This window comes from Centropristis striata, chromosome 1 (genome assembly GCF_030273125.1).
Source record: "Centropristis striata isolate RG_2023a ecotype Rhode Island chromosome 1, C.striata_1.0, whole genome shotgun sequence".
Lineage (NCBI taxonomy): Eukaryota > Metazoa > Chordata > Actinopteri > Perciformes > Serranidae > Centropristis > Centropristis striata.
The window spans coordinates 27,882,250-27,898,046 of NC_081517.1; positions in this window are offsets into that span (position 1 = coordinate 27,882,250).

Here is a 15,797-nt window from a genome sequence, read left to right on the forward strand (position 1 = left end):
CCAGACATGGTCCTGGTGTCGGAAACAACAAGGCAAGTAGTACTGCTGGAGTGAGATCGACAAAGGACCTATTCTGTCGTTTAGGTTGAAGATTTTTTGGGAAAAAAATCACAGTGCAACAAAAGGGTTAGTGCTAATGGAAACACCAGAGAGGTTTCGCCATACATATTTCTGCTGTGCACCAAAATCAGCAACTAGCAGACATATCAGAATGATTAGTGTAGTTAGCATCTATCAGCTTTTAAGCTTTCAACTGGCAGTGGCTGACACAGCATAGTCTTTGTGAACTGTACAATTATGTCTGCTGCAATGTAACAGTGGTTTTTGCTCTCTGTACTGAAACGTCTACTTTGTTTCAAGCTTTTCGTATTGGCTTTTTTGAAGGTGTGACATAGCAAATCTAGCTTGCACGGCGTGTGTAAAGTCAAGGTCAGACATTTTAGAGGGGCATAAACACAAATAATGCACATTTCTAAGTGGAGAGGGACATTGAAAACCATCCGAATTTACAGTGAACCACAAGTTCTCCTACAGTAAAGTAGAATTCTTAGCAGAAATCCCTTGAATTCTTAATGAAACAGATAATTAATTTGATCAAGAGCGTTGTGTGAAGTAGTGGTAGAAGTAATAGTAGCAGTATTTCCTCTTCTTCCCTGCATCATTAAAATGTCTTAGTTTTATCCTGATCCTTGTTTACCATGTAGACCTCTACCTAACTAGAGAGATTTTGTGTGTGTATGTGCATGTGAATGTGTGCACGGTGCATGTGCACGTATGCATAGGTTTAGTTGTGTGTGCTTTCCTTTATGTGAATAGACGAGGTGGGTACAGCAGCTCCCATTAACCTGCCATTTCACAGTCCACAAAGTGCAATAATGTAGGGGCAGAAAACACACATACACACACACAAACACACACACACACACACACACACACACTTCAACTCATTGAAAGAGAGTGGGAGGTGAATGCTGTGACTACACCTGCAATCACACCACTTAATAGGGCCTCTAAGGCAGTCCCACACAGGCGTACAGAGGATACTGTATATGATCTTTCCCTCTGGATGTTGTCATTATATCCCATTACATCTGATTAAAGTTATTAAAGATCAGATATCTGATGTCAGTTAGCCTGCGGGACATAGTTAGCAATATCTAAATGTGTGTCTAAAAGTGTGCCTTTGACTTTCTGGGCGTGCATACATGCATTCACAAAATGTGTGGGCGCACATGTGCATATGTGGTTCATTACATGTCTAGCATGTATACCGGAGGCAAGAACAAATGCAGCAGCCATCCTGGGTCAAAAACATATAGGCTTTTCCTTACAGTAAAGCCAGTTTTCCTTCCTCTTCTTTTTAATTAGTGGTTTGCCAGAATATTGATAAAAAAAAATTGCCACTGCCCTGTCAGTGACCTCTTTTTTCACCCAAGGGGCTAAGTTATATATTTAACAATTAATTTCCGTGTTGGTGCATAACAGCAAAATGGAAATGAAAATGGCAGCCTGTGCATGTTCGTGCATGTGAGTATCCAGGGCGTTCAATAGTGACGGCAAGGGGCTCCAGACCAAATATCTGCATGTGACAACTTGGGAATGAGCGCCATAGATATGCCCTGAATGCGGTGTACATTAGGATTGTCCCTCCTTGTCTCCCCAACTCGTTGTTTCTTAAATGTACTGGAAAGTTTAAAAAAAAACAACTAAAAAAACTGGTTAGTTATTTGGCAGAAGTACTTTGAAAATGCCCCGGGGAAGACCCAGAACACGGTGGAGGGATTATATCTCTCGCCTGGCCTGGGAACGCCTCTGGGTCCCCCAGGAGGAGCTGGACGTTGTGGCTGGGGAGAGGGGCGCCTGGAATGCCCTGCTTAACCTGCTGCCCCCGCGACCCGGCCCCGGATAAGCGGACGAGAATGGATGGATGGACTTTGAAAATGCATCAGCATTAATTGCTCCCATTTCTTTTCTTGTTTAAATTTTACCATTACAGCCAATTGTTTACCACAGACAGAAAAACAATGTTCAGATAAGAGGGATGGCCACTTATCAAAGTCCAGGGTCTAATTAGACTAAGTATATTCTGTTTTGCCAATTAATCTACCACCCGTGGTGTCGAAAATAAAAGAGAAAGAAAGAAAGAAAGAAAGAAAGAAAGAAAGAAAGAAAGAAAGAAAGAAGAAGCGGTCATACTGCCATTTTTTTCAACCCTCTTACATCAGTGGAGTCGACATCGTGTATATGAAGCTCAGATGAGATGGAGCTACTTTGTTATTGATTATACTTATCACAAATGCAAGTGTTAAGAACACACAAACACAGACACACACCTTGCACACTGAAAACAGTGTGTGAGGTGATTGCTGTGACTACACTTGCAATCACAACACTTCAGTGCTATTTTGCTATTGATTTTAGTGTGACATTGAAAACCTTTTATCACAAATGCAAGCAAAAAAGACTTCTTTTTTCATTTGCTTTATTTGGCAAAACACACACACACACACACACACACACACACATATCCTCAACCATGAGTCAGTAGGCGTGTCACTTAGGCATGTGCCAGTGTTCTGCAATCGATGCACATACACATCCATTAGGTATTTGCAGGCGCTGGGTAGCAACTGTCTTTTAAAAAAAACAATATCTTGTTAAATCAAATACCTCACAGTTTGGTTGTCATCATTACTTCATTGTAGAACTGTGTTACCTGCCACTGCTCGTTTGTGGCTGGTTGGAGGATCATCACCTCGATTTTAGATTCAGGTCCAGTCTGACAGTTTATATGTGTTTTTGTACATATGTCTCTACTTGTGTCTGTGACAGGTAGACTGTGAAAGGAGAGATTGTAGTTAAAAGATGTATGGAAAAAAGAGAGAGGCAGAAAAAAGCAGAGGAGAAAGTAAAAAGAGACGAACAGGATGAGACAGATGAGAGGTGACGTTAGGGGTTTTGCAGGAAGGCTCAGCACTATACGGGATGTCAGTCAGCACATTTTTACACACACTGGGACACGTTCCAAACCTAGCATCATGCTGTCTCAAGGGAGGACACCACAGACATTATAGATCATTTTTCAACACAGTAGAGCTGAAGGCTTTCATACATTTTACTCTTGCATGGATCCAACAAACACATGAAATTGTTTTTTAAGTCTTTCTTAATGAGATGACCATGTCCTGTAAATGCCCCTGAATAAATAATCCAACACATACTGGAACATGTTCCACTCCCAGGTCCTTCACTAGGACAACAAGCAGATACAACAAATGTCTCATGTCTCACCAGTTGTTTTTACATCCAAAAACAATTTGGAATAAGCTTCAAACAAACCCCAAATAATCCCAATAGTAAAAAAAATAAATATAACACTTGCCAACTATAAATTTACCTTCTTCCCAGACTGGCAGGGCACAAAGAAATGTTTCAGACAGACATTGGAAACTGCCTTTAAAAGGACAGGCCCACACAAAAAACCATATCAGCCTAATTTAATGCCATATTTAGACTTTGTTTTCACCACTTTATCTTGTTGTCAGACAGCCCTGCTTGAGTTTATATGGAGAGCACTGAAGCTGTGACCTGTAGGAGTTTCTGGTTAACGGCTGACTTGATTGGTTAGTTTGTTTGTATGATTGTATGACTAAAGTATTTTAAAGGGTTAGTTGGGAATCACCCAAGTGTAACTAAGTAAGTGATTGCAGAAGTGGCACACCAGCAACTACTGCATTCTGCAAGGTACAATTCACCTATGGCTAAGCCACACCCCCAAACGCGATGAGCCAATCGCAGTGTGCATAGCTAACTCAATACACTCGGACATTCTCTGCTTCCACATCCATTGAAATGCATTGGAGTTAGTCCGTTTTCAATAGTTTTATTCTTATTATTATTATATAATAGTTTTTTCTTGAGATTTTAAGTTTAAAATGGTCAACCGGTGTGCATGGGGTACATGCAACTCTGACACAAGGTATAGCCCAATAATATGGGAGCAGTAACCCGGTTCCCTATGGCAGTGATTCCCAACCGCTGTTCCGCGGCACACAAGTGTGCCGTAAGAAATCAATATCTGTCAATATCAAACCCAGCGACTCCGTCTTAACGAGCGCTAACGAGGTCGGCCGGCTCGTTAACAAGAGCCTCTTGTTAACGAGCCAGCCGACCTCGTTAGCGGCAGTTAGCTACAGTTAGCTCTGTAGCAGTACAGTGTGTATGTGCTGCTGCTGCAGGAGGTGTTCACTTAGCGACCTCTGTTTGTTTACAACAAGCATCGGAATGAGCGGTGTCAGTGGGGTGAAAAGACGAGTGAAAACCTCTAACGTTAATGTTAATGAAGGCCCTTTTGGTGACTTCCAGATGATATTTCATTTTTCTGTCTCCAAAAGTGATTAATTGCCTCCTGTGAAATTTCTCCGACTGTCACAGCTGCCATAGCGCCCATCACCGAATGTTGACAAGTTTGTCCGAGTGAGTGGAGGGGGCGGGGCTTAGCCATAGGTCAATTACTGCTTGTTACATCCTTGGGGTACTGTGTGTGTGTTTCATTCTCTCTGTTTGTGCCTCAGGACCGCAGCTTACGTCACCAGCGCCATCAGAGAGAATCCCCGCTGGGGAAGCCGCAGTGTTTCCCTGACTCCGCCCTCTTCTGTCGACCTGGCTGGCGACCAATCATCTGCCGCCCCTGCCTCCAACCCAGCTTTAAGAGCCACTTTACGCAGCTGTGAAGCGCCTTTTGTCCTTGTTGTATTGGCCATGTACGCAAGTGTCTCTCTGTTGTTTGTTAACTTTGTGACTTGCGAGTGTTAACTAGAATCGAGGCACTAGTTTTGTGATTGTTGTTTGGACGGGCATTAGGTTTTAGTTTTTCTTTTCCGCATTTTTCGCACCACATGTAGATTTTTCTAGATTTGTTAGATTCACGTTTATGGGTGGTTGAACTGATGTATTTTTGTTTGTGTAGATTAAATTAGCGTAGTCAGCCAGAGTTTTTTCGTTTATTGTGTTTTCAACAGAAAAATAGTCGGGGGGAACGGAGGTAGGAAGACTGGCTTAGTTTGAGTTGGTTTTATGAGTTGGTGCCACCTGCACCCCTTTGTTCACTGCCTCACCTATGCATTTAAGTTATCACCCTGAAGAAGGTTCTCTTTTTGTTATTTCTTGTTAAACCTGCTATTAATCAATAAATGTCTTTACTTGCCTGAGTACACTGGCGTTGTGTTACGTCCCCTTATCCTTAGACATGAACGTGGGTTGTAACAATGGTTTTGTCAGTGGAGTCTGGTGGCCTTGGGAAAACCATAGATAAAAGCTTTAGTTTGTCCTATGTAAATGTAATGAGGACTGTCAGATGACAAGGTAAATATTATGGCACTGGCAATATTATGGCGTGAATATGGCATTAACTTACACTGATATTGTTTTGTTTTTTTCTTAGGTGGCCCTGTTTTTTGGTGGCTAAATGCTGTTATGAAATACCCTTTTAAATGGGTCCACTTGCAATGTAGCATTTCACTTTCACAATCCATTGCACTTCCAATCTGTTTTCTGCTCGTCTTGTAAGGACTCAGGTGTGCCTTTGTCCACTCACAAATTTGTGTCACATAGAAGCTGAATGAGTCTTGCACTTCAGGGATGTTTGCAGTATCATGCACAATAATACTCAAAAAAGAAACAAAGACAACACATTTATTGTCTCCACAAATTTGTTTACTGCGGCAGCTCTTTTTGGACTTGTTCCTGCAAAGGAACTTCATTAATCACTTCCTCTCCTCCATCACATTCTCTCAGTGGGGTGTGGCAGATGCATGCCAAACAACAACACCGACGACAAATCAAACCCAGTATTCCCTGTAGCATCGGATCAGCCCAGTGGAGAATATGGGCTGTGGAACACTTCAAACTAAACACAAGCCCAGAATAAATCCCCTGGACCCCTTGAAATGAAACCGCAAATCCTAGTGGAATTCACTGTCGAGAAAAGTGTGCTGACTGTGGGACACATTTCAAATTAAAAACAAATCAATACGTCCAGACGAAAACACTTTGCCTCTTGAAAATAGAATTCCTTTCAATGCTGCAATGTCGCACCAACTCTCAGCATGCCCAGTTTCCTCCACTGTGATGCACTGCACACAGCTCTAACAATCCAGACGTATTTGATTCCCCATCAAACCAGCTGGACATGTTTTGTTGTGCTACAATGAGAACTATGGTTACAAGGAGGCCAGAGGTCAGCCGCAGAACAGCATCACTCGAGCAGGTTGAGATCAGTGACGTGTGGTGAGGCACTGACTCCATCAGAATCAGATTTAGAAATTTAAAAGTCTTACTCTGCAGCTTTGGGGTAGCATAAGAATCTCTGGGCTCACAACTGCCCCCTACCATGTGGCAAGAGAACTGCCTTCCTTACCTTGTGCCTCTTTACTGCCCTTGTAAGATCGCTGAGCACACAAAACAGGTTACATACATATATTATATACATAGGCTAAACTATGGAAAGTCAGGGGGGCATATATTAAAAGTGTCTGAAACATTTGATTGGCGACATACAGAGACAGTAAAGCCTAATTTCCACCGGCCGCGTAAAGACTGTGTAGCCCTGTCTAGATTGAAACCATCTAAAAAGATAAATAAGTAATAAATAAGTTATGTTCATAAGTTAATTTCATTAAAATGCATTTCTTGGTGATGGAGATAATTACATAAATCCATGTCAGTTCATATTTCATACAAAAGGTTAAAAATAACTATGATATTATGTGTGAATGACATGTTAAAAGTTGATGTTGTTTATTACAGTGTATAGGCATCCTATGTACTCATTTGTCAGGTATCCTTATTCTACCTGTCAGTTTTCTCGGTTTCCATAGTTATGAAAACCTCTCATCCAATCAAACAGGCTAAGGGGGCGGGACAACAACAGAGAGAGGCGGGTTACACACGAGAGGGAAAGACGCATGCCATGTATTTCCAGTGTTAAATGCAGAGTTTACCAGCGGAACAGGGCATACTAAGGTGTACTGAAGGTAAATGTTATTCATGTATGTTTTGGTAAATACGGACTGTTTTACTGCTGTTTGTGATGATGAATGCTAACCGTGATGAGCGTTTAGCTCGTGCTAACATTCTAATAGTGATTTTACACACATATGAATGTAGTAGCCTAACGTTACTCTATGTTTTTAATGTGTGTTGCTATAGTATATTATGTGAACTCGGAATGAGCTCACAGAACGCACAGAAACTATGAATATGAGTGATTTAGAGCCGTGTGTGTATGCTCGTCAGAGATCCAGGCCAGGACAAACATCTTGGACCTTTTTGTTTATCCTCGACGGCGAGTGACGGCTAATGGCAGTGGGCGTGACCAGTCAACGGTCCCCGGATTCTTCTTTTCTCTCCCTCCTCATGCATTCACAACATTCATCCCCTCATCTCCGATCCTGATAAGCAGCATACAAACTGACTGAGGACAGACTGTGAGTACAAACAGTTTCAAATACACTGGATCGACTCATTGCATTTATTTTGCTTGTTTAAGTGAAGCGGTCACCAAGTTTCGGACCTCACCGCTCACAAGCCACGATTCAGGCCTGCACCGTTTGTTTTTTGGGTTGTGTGCACACAAGGGTTTATGTTAAATGTGAAAAGAGTATTGCATTCAGGGAATAATAAGTGATACTAATTTTGAGAGTATTTTGCTGTAACTAAGATATTGTGAACATGTACCACATGTGAAATAACTTGTTGTGTTTAATACTTTTCAATATAAAAGAAACAAGTTACAGTTGAAGCAATTTGTTTATTCTTAGTAGGATTTTACATTCTATTTCATTTAAGTTCTACTAAGTGGAGGCACCAAATAACTTATACGCTTACCTTAACTCTGACAAGAAAAAAGAGTTAGTTACATTTTATTAAGGTTAATACGGCACCACACAAACAAAAATAAGAACCCAGAGCCCGCCCTAATATTTAAGGTGATTCCTCAGTTCATAGGGCAGGGTGCTACAACTGGAGCTGACCGCTGCCACTCTTATCAATGAGACCATCCCCACCATGTGCGCCGCTTAACATCTCAGCATCATCCCAGCCACGGCTCTCCGCTCTGCAGCGCGATCAATCTGTAGCACTTCTATTTTTGACGTGAGCCATTGCTAAACCGCGTGAAGCTCAACAGAGAAAATAGCAGGAAACAGAAAATCGGACACAGAATTAACGTTAAACACTTCCGCTCTGTTTCAAAATAAAAATCAATACGCCGTTCATGTAGCCTAAAACAACTTAACATCAGCATAACGTCGACCAGGGGCACAAGGTCTGCAGTCAATCAATCAAAGGGTCTCAGAGGGTTGGCGACATGGACGATGAGAGACTGATTGTTGAAGTGGAACAGCATACGATCATTTATGACATAACACATCCTGGCCATCCAAGTATAGATGGCCAGATCAACAGATCTTCCATGTCGGAGAAGCAAAGTAAGCTGTTTGTTGTTGTTGTTTCCTTAATTCACACGGTTTATCACGGGATCTTGTGGTCTCCTGTGTGTTCAGGAGTATCGTGTGATCTTGAGTGTATGTGGCCGGCTCGCTACGCTGCCGTTACGCGCCCGGTGGGGATTGACCCTGCGCAGAGGACGGAGCCAAACCGTGGCACAGCCGTTACGCAGTCGATATGTCCCTGGTGGAAATCCAGTGTAACACGTTGTCATTGCATGGCAGAGCACAGTTTGTAAGGGATTGCGCAATCCAAGGTGAGGCTCAGCTTGCTGTTGCTGCACCATGCGTCTCTTCCCCATATTGGTCAACAAAGGGTCTTTACTTTAGTTGTCCAATAGATTGCAATGGCGTATGTAGTAAGTAGGATTATAGGTTGCAGACAGTCAACTGCATACCCCTCTGCTCACCCCTCATTTTCCAAGCATGCGGAGAACCTATGGTGGCCTTCAGGTAATTCTTAAATTCTTAAAGGTCTTTTCTGTAGCCAGTGTGGAATCGGACACGCTACATATGTAGATATGAAGGGTCCATTCAACCTATTTGCTCCTATCATCATGTATACTAGAAAGCTGTTTGGGTTTAACTTCCTTGGAGCTATGTTACTGTGGATTTGTATAGCAGCCGGCACAGAGACACCAACCACTGCATGCTCTCCACTGCGTCTACTTGGTAACCAATCTGATCAATGTCGCTTAAGAACCACATTGCTTGGAAGAAGAATGATTTTTTTATCAATAAATGATTGCATTTTTTGTTGCTGTGTGTTTATTTTATGTAATATATCTAAGTTTATATATATATAATTATAAGCAATAAGATGCTTGAGGCTGTATTTGACAGTGATTTTACAGCCCAGGGTCCTTGAAAGGCACAATGTGGACTCTTAAATTAGTTATTGCTTAAAAATTCTTCAAACTTATTTGCACATCTCAATGACAACGTCCTCCAAAAAACTAAAGTTGACAGCTTCTTAAATTTGATCATAATCCTCTAAAATAGTTTGTCTCACATAATGAAATTAATTTGAAGCCAACGAACTAAACTGTCAATCTTGATCTAATTGCCTCATATTTATATCTTTTTTGCAATTGTTTACTGTGCTACCAGTCACTACAGTATTAGCATAATGTGCTGCCTTCACGTGGTGTATAAAACATTTTAATTACAGGTAGAGTATGCTTCAAAAGCCAAAGTGCTAAATACACTTCAGAGGGATAGATTTTACATTCCAAACATGCCAGGATGTGATAGTCTCACTTCCTTTTTAACTTCACCATGCATATTCAATTAACTTATTAAAATATAATTTTCATAGAACCGTGTTGTCATTTAACACAACGATGCGATTATTCACTGATCAGTTAGCAACAGTATGTCATCATCAACACCCAGCCTGTGAGTAAATAATGATCATTTTTATGTTTGAGTGACTTATTTCTTTAATCCCTAGAGGCCATCCAGGCCACTTGCCACACTCCTGACGGCGATGAAATAACATCTTCGCACAATAAAAACGTCAGGGGTAACTTTCGAAAATCAAAACAGACAATCCTGCTAATACTGTAGAGCAGCTATTCTCAACCTTGGGGTCGGGACCCCAATTGGGGTCGCGAGATGATTTCTGGGGGTCGCCAAATCATTTTGAACACAATATTTTTTGTCATTTTGTGGGTTTTTTTGTCATTTTGTGTCTTTTTTTAAGTCATTTTGTGGTCATTTTGTGTCTTTTTTTAAGTCATTTTGTGTCTTTAAGTCATTTTGTGTCTTTTTTAAGTCATTTTGTGTCGTTTGGTCATTTTGTTTCCTTTTTTGGTCATTTTGTGTCTTTTTTTTAGTCATTTTGTGTCTTTTTTTGGGTGATCTGAACTGTGCGTGTGAGATTCTGTCCAGTGAGCGGGGGTCGCGGACAACATGCATGTTAAATAGGGGGTCGCGACTCAAAAAGGTTGAGAACTACTGCTGTAGAGAATATAAGGCATCACCTATAAACTAACCGAATCCAAACGTACACCCAGGGAACACAGATTGGCTCCAGACTTAAAACCACTGGCTTGGAGTCAAGAGACTGTGAGAAGAATTTTTAGTTCTATAAATCAAAATAACCTTTTATATAATACATCTGCTAAAGCTCTTAGTGAGATCTATCTATTAACAAAAGCATACTGCTGCAGTCACAACCAAAACCTAATTTAGTAGTAAAACTTCAGAGATTTAAACAGACATCAATAAGAAGAGCATAAATATTTTGGCTCTGCTGTTGCTGTACGTGGTCAGAATCAGCTTTGTGCTGGCCACAAGCCTGTAACACACTCCCCTGAAAGGGTGATAATGTGTTAGGAGAGCTTTTGGTTCAGTGCATATACAACCAAAGAGTATTATAGTGACTGTACATGAATGGGCAGAAGCACATATTGTGTGTGCATGCATGCAAAGATGCAGACAAAGTGTAATAGCAAAGTAAGTGCTGGTTTCAGACACCCATTTTAATACCTCCATAATGCCATGCAAAATTTTGAGCTGAGGGCTATTAATAAACCAAAGTAAAGTGGAAAAGCTCACAAAACCAACCTATTTTTGATTGAGGATAGCAAATAAAAGTTCTGAAGCTAAAAACAGGCAGTCAGGAGATAATGTACTGTAAAAGGGCCATGGTGGTGAAATGGGTTTACTTAATTTGCTAATGGTAGAAATTTAGAACAGATAATTGCAAGTCCTCAGAGTCACCACTTAACACATCTACTGTGACAGATTTTAAGGCCTCAAACGTGGATATGATAATGTTGTGTTTTTGGATCATCTCAGGATGCTGCTGTTTACCTTCAGCGGACTCACATAACTCAACAACTGGTTAAATTAAGGACACAATCTGGTTATAACTGAAACCTGGATTGAGTAGTAGGCTCACAAAAGATTAATTTTCTTCTTTTTTGGCTGTCTGACAGTGGGTTAGAGTTAATTAGTTAATTGAAAGATTACTCCACCAATTTAGCGTTGAACAATAACATTGTCAGACTCATAATGGACAAAAAATGCCAAAATTGATGCAGCACAACCAGAGATTTCAACACATTTATCCTTGTCAAACTATAGCACATACTGTACCCACAATGCAACTTGATTGCTGACATTCCAGATTCCAGTTTGTTCCACTAATAGTGACTATAATGTCGCCTCAAGCTGCAAGCCAGAAACAGAGATAAGGTGCGAGCTACAGAGGTCTGGTTTGCTCACTTTTCGATAACTCCACACTCATATTTTTATTTTTTATTTTTCAGCCCCAGATGATGTTGACTTTTTCAGATTTGCGCAGCTCTCTGCTGTTGGGTTGAGAGTGAGCCTACACCTGTTACCTGTTTACTTTTATTCTGCTGAGAGTTTTCAGATTTGTTTTTCCTTTTTGGACCAACCACAAACAAACAAGACTTGAATATCTTCAATGGACGGATGCCATTTGGCTTTGCAAGTCAGAGAGTAACTATAGACATTAATAAAGAGCATATTTTCAGTCATTCATTTAACAGCGACTGAAAGTATATAACTCTGAAGGACTAGATCAAGATCAAATGTTTAACGTTTTCTAATTCTCATTTAGTGATGACACGGTGGAGTACTGACCCGGTATATTATCATATATGCCTGTAGCTTTATAAAGAAGCACCAGGCAATTTGTAAGTTGTTGACTTCTGAAATCCTGAGGTGATGTCAGTAAACTCATAATGCCACTCAGATACACCGGCCAGGCCGGTCGGTGATGATTCACTGAATAATAAAAGGAGGAGAGAGATTCAGTTCTGCCTTCTTAGGACAAAATGCTCAATCACCATTTAGAATTCAGGACTGTTAAGTTTCGATTTGTCACTTCCTGCTGGCTCAGAACATTTCCCAACAGACTCTATACCCAGCAGAGGAATTTAATTTGGGTAAATAGGGCAAATCTACTGGGTCTCCATTAGTGGGGATGAGATTCTGTTGTCTGCTGAATTTCACCTCTTAGATTATAGGATGGAGCTATTTTCACATAAAACTCTTGCCTACCGCATCTCTCTAACCACACACTTATGTCATATTTCATTTTTCAGCATCTAAAGCTTTTATATTTGGTAGCTACGCATTGCATCCAGAAGCAATCTGTTTTGAAAGTGATTGTTAGCATGTCCCATCCATTTGTTCGGTCCGTCAATCATCATCCGTGTTTTCTCCCGCCGACTGTGCCGTGTCCTCGTGTCCTTTTTCATCAGTTGCAAAGCCTGCGTGCCTCTGTTTCCACTCGCAGCTCTATCAGTCTCTACCAGTCTGTTTGGAAAAATAAACACAAGCACGCACACAAGTGCCCAGGTGCACACACGTACACACTTGTGTGCACAGTGTCTTCATTATTATTTCTGGAAACTTCAGCGTGACTCCTGACTCCCGACCACTGTTACCTTCACAGCAGTTCATTTGAAGTACAGCAGGAAGTGAGAGTGATAGCACGGCACTGGGGACTACTGCCGATGCTGCTGACACTGTATGCTACCTGATAGTCAACTGGAGAGCAAAAAAGGAAGGGCAGAGAAACAGAGGGAAGGAAGTCATACAGCAAAGGAGAAAAAGGGAGTGAGAATTATTGTGACACAAAAGCTCCAGTCCCTGGGGATTAGCATTACTGTGGGATGTCCACTTATTTGCAACAAGCCTGCAAGGTGCTTGGATGGGCTGCAGTGTGTTTCAGGGAGTGGGATTTAAAAGCCAGCTACTTTGACTTTTAAAAACTCTACTTTTAACTTTTGGCTCAATTTGTTAGTGGGGCGCCAATACAGAGAGCCCCGGCAGGGTCATCCGGCAAGAGAGTGGTTCAACTGCAACCGTTCCACCGCAGTGTTATTCAGGGAAGGTGACGCAGTGGACAATCACATTCATGCAAACCATAGACTGTACAAATAATGCACGTAGTCACCATGACGTCACCCGTTGATTTCTGGACTGCCCTTTTGAGGCATCGAGATCAGCATTACACTTGTCGCCGTTTTGTCAAGCCATCTTTTTCCGGAGATGGGGAGCAGACCATATTTGAACTGTGAAAAGGTCACAGTTATAAGACCAAACTGGTAAACAGCCTTTTTAAAAAAACAAACAAAAAAAAACATTATTAACACAGTGTTGTGGATATTCATTGCTTTTCTTCTATTCTGATGATGGCTCGTTTTGTAAGCCACCTGTCAATCAAAGGTAGCCACGCCCCAAATCATACGATTTTTATATTCTTCTAAATGGGGCAGCCTTCTTCAGCAACCCCTGTTGGAATTTTTGGTAAAATGCCTCACTGCTCAGACCCGGAGGTTGCTGCTTTGTGCAAACCCACATTGCTGATAAATTATACTATTGTTGTAAATTGCTGTAAAATCCTTTCTCAGATGGTTGTAGACTGCTGTGTGGTGATTTGGACTGATTCTAAGTCATAGATCTACGACTCAAACTACTCCCTGGTATTTCATGTCTTTACCTAATAAAATGTTAGTTTTTTAACATATACGGGGATGAGTGATAATACTACTTCAGGTGAACAGATATGCCAGTATCCAGAGCCTACCATCTATATTTTTAAGTGAAGACAATAATAACCTTCGCTCAGTCTGAGGTTATGTTTCTGCCCTTTTTGGTTTATTTGTTTGTTTGTTGCTAGAAGGATATCTCAAAATGTCAGGAGTAAATACAGAGAACTCTGTGGAAAGATTAGTCAAAGGCAAAACAGAGAGAAACTCAAGATTTATGAAGACCAAAATCTACAACAAGATAATAAATTGATCCCACAAGAGCTGGATTGTGAGATGATAAAAACCTCGTTTGCACAATATGGACAGTGCGATACCTGGAATATCAATACTACTGATGTTAAATGTTGTATTGAGCGTCTATCCTAAGGTCATCCATATGAGAAAACAAAAACACATCTATCTTACCTTCACATTCTGGGCATGTACATAGCCTGCACTACAGAGAATTTAGTAATTAAAAAAGAATAACACATTGTCTGTTTCCTACATGATGGGTCATTAGCCAATTTTGAATCATTAAAAGTATCTGTATCAATATCAGTATCTGTCATTCCTGGTATAACTTTGTATTTGAACCAACTCTTTTTTGGTATCAGCCATTCTCTTTGCACATCTGTAATGTTGCACTCCTGCAGCATGATCATAATTTGTCAACACAACATAAAATAATGCATTATAATGATAACGCAGTTTAAACATTTGGATTATTTAGGATTTCTGTGGCTGTATATGCTATCATGAAACAATGTTGTTATTTGGCCAATAAGATCTCCTGCTGATGACAAATGCTAAAAAGTCGAATCTCAGCAGTTATTTCATGTCTGACATCAAATAAAAACATGTGCTTGCCCTAGTGAAATGAAAAATCTAACTTTTGGTTGGTATTTTTGGTTTATATTAGATTTAACAGAGCTGCCTGTCATTTTCTATTTCAGGATCACAATACTTTATCTTTTTATAAAGATGAGAAAGAGCTTGGCCTTTTAAAGTTGTATCCATGACAGTGAATACAGTGTATCTTTTTATTTGGTGTTTAATTCAGGTAATTCACAAGGTTGCTAAATAACAGTCATATTCAAATAGAGATTACAAGAGTGTGGTTTGGAAGAGAAAAAAAAAGAGAGAAAAATGTTGGGAAATTAACAAAGGAAAGAAATCAAGTAAAGTGATAAGATTAGATTGAAGGCAGGAGAAAGCAGGAGACAATTAAACTGATGAATATTAAAAAAACAAGAAAAATGGAGGAGACTGTAACACGAAAGAGGGAGAAGTCTCTCCTCACCTGCCGCAGCATCTGCGCCCTGTCAAAGCTGCTTGACTTGCTATAATATGCACACACACACACACACACACCTTCAAAACTGTATGTAAAAGTGAGGGAAACAATGGAGAGACTCATATACACACCGCTCTGCTGTCATATATGATGAATGTCTGTTTCTGCAGCCTCTGTGCCCCACTTGAAGAGGATCTACTGGCACTAACTCACCAAAACATATTACCTGTACACCTCCTTTCTCTCTTCTTTTGATGCCTCTCTCCTCCACGTCTCTCTCCCTCCTCCTACTCATCCCTCTATTCTCCATGAATCTGCTGGATCTCAGGTAGCAGGGTTGCGGTTGTTGGCTTCTGGGTCTCCAGCACCAAATGCTTCTTTAGAAGCTTTGAATGTTTTAGGTTTTTAAAATACCTTCAACTTTGTGTCACTTCCCCTCAGTCTCTTTGACTGGACCAGCAAATCAATGGAGAAAAA